Below are 2065 nucleotides of genomic sequence, written 5' to 3'. Positions count from 1 at the left end.
TGGAAGGGTCACATGAGTACTGGGAGAAGGTCAGGAATACAAAAGCCTTGAACTAAATCCCTATTGGTGCTATTGTTAGGTGCCACCAAGTCAAATATGACTCATAACAACCCTATGAATAACAGATTAGAAACCTGGCTCAAGCCCTCATTTTATCCTCCTACTGATCCCACTATTACCTGCCATACTTTCCAAGTCCCCCCACGACAATTCTTGTCAACTTCCTCTTCAGAAATGGAGTCTTTCTTCTACTGTCTTGTCTACTTTCTTCCCTGTCTTGTCACAGGGATCTAATCAGATGTTATCACCATCTCAAATGAAGGGCAAGTTGTCCTCGGAACCCTGAATAATAGACAACCAACCATCCCATCAGGAGTCAGTCTTTAAGCAAAGACTGTTTATCCATCTTGACTCCCCATGACTTCAACTTTCTTTCTTTCTCAGCATATTGCCAAGGTCCCGACACAACTGGTGGTCAAATATTAGCCAAATGACTTTCTAGATGCACACATAAGGGGTGATCTGTCTCATTCTTCACAGCCCATTGGTTATGCTTCTTGTAATTATTTCTTTCTCAAAAAAAGAAAGGTTTTTAATGGAGCAGCTTGGATTATGTTGACCTTCCTGACAATTGCTAAAAATCTGCTCCCCCATTGTCATAATTAAAACTTAGACCCATAAACTAATTTTCTCCTTGGAAGGAGGAGTTTTCCTATATTCTTGCCAGCCTAGAGTTACAAGATTTAGCAAATAAAAATCCAATGCCTGTTGATATTCTAATTTCAAATAAACAATACATATTTTATTAGTATATCTCATACAATATCTGTGATATACTACATCATTAATTACACTTGCATATTTTAATGAAAACTAGTCATATTTATATTAAACAAATATTTGTGGTTTTTAAAAAATTCAGTTTAAGTAACCATCCTACATTTTATCTACTAATTAGAATTTAATGCCAGCCAATGAGTAGGATTCAGATAATGTGTTGTTAGGTGTCACTGAGTTGATTCTAATTCATAGTGACACTACATAGAGCAGAACAAAACATACCTGATCCTGCACTATCCGCAGCTATGTTTGAGCCTATTATTGTAACTGCTGCATCAATTAATCTCTCGAAGGTCTTCCCCTTTTTTTACCAATCCTCTACATTACCAAAATTGATATACTTCTCAGGGAATTGCCCCTACCGTTCATGTGTCCAAAACATGTAAAATAAAGGCTTGCCCTTTGGAGAAGCATTCTCATTGATCTTCTTCCATGACAGATGTTTGTTTGTTTTTTGTTAATTCATGTCTTTTTTTAACTCATAATTCCTTGTCCTCTGGTTTGTTGAAGCAATGGGTCAGACATCACTTGCCACAGTAGTGTCAGTCAAAGTGGCTGCCCATAAAAAAAACCCCAAAAAACCCCTCCAGCACTGCATTCATCTGAAGGACACTCCTGATGAAGGCGACTAATTTTGCCATTCTCATACACCTTATAGTATTTCAGAACAGCCAGCTTAACCTTCTTTCTCTTATGCTTGTTCTTCTTGGGAATGGTGTAAAACTTCTTCCTTTTCTTAGCATCACCATAAACTCTCAAAACAAGGTAAAAAGTGGACTCCTTTTGGATGTTGTAGTCAGACAGGATCCACCCACCTTCCAGTTGTTTTCCAGCAAAGGTGAGTCTTTGCTGATCAGGAGGAATGCCTTCCTTATCCTGGATCTTGGCCTTGACATTCTCAATTGTGTCCAAGGGTTCAACCTTGTGAGTGACGGAGTTCCCCATGAGGGTTTTTAGAAAAATGTGCATCTTGGTTATGGTCCCACCGTGGACAGTGGATCAGAAATGAAGAGCACTGCGCTGGCCCACATGGCCCTCACCACAGATCCTGCCCATTAGGCAGCCACACTGAGTGGCAGATGTTTTTGGTTTTGTGGTAGTCTTTGGCATAATCAGTATTCCTAGTTAACTCAAAGGAATCAATTCTTATTTGATAATCTTCATTACTTGTTCAGCTTTTGCATACACATTGTTGTTGTAGTTAGGTGTTGTTGAGTCACGTGTA

The 2065-nt window shown here is 39.0% G+C and overlaps 1 pseudogene; it reads right to left on the bottom strand.

Annotated features, from left to right (window-relative positions):
* Positions 1–1319: 1319 nt before the first annotated feature.
* On the bottom strand, positions 1320–1809 carry LOC102850566 (annotated as a pseudogene).
* Positions 1810–2065: the final 256 nt, after the last annotated feature.

This window comes from Elephantulus edwardii, unplaced genomic scaffold, assembly GCF_000299155.1.
Source record: "Elephantulus edwardii isolate Elephantulus edwardi_28Jun2011 unplaced genomic scaffold, EleEdw1.0 scaffold00052, whole genome shotgun sequence".
Lineage (NCBI taxonomy): Eukaryota > Metazoa > Chordata > Mammalia > Macroscelidea > Macroscelididae > Elephantulus > Elephantulus edwardii.
Note: the sequence above shows the minus strand (reverse complement) of the source record. Positions and strands in the feature narration are given on the sequence as shown.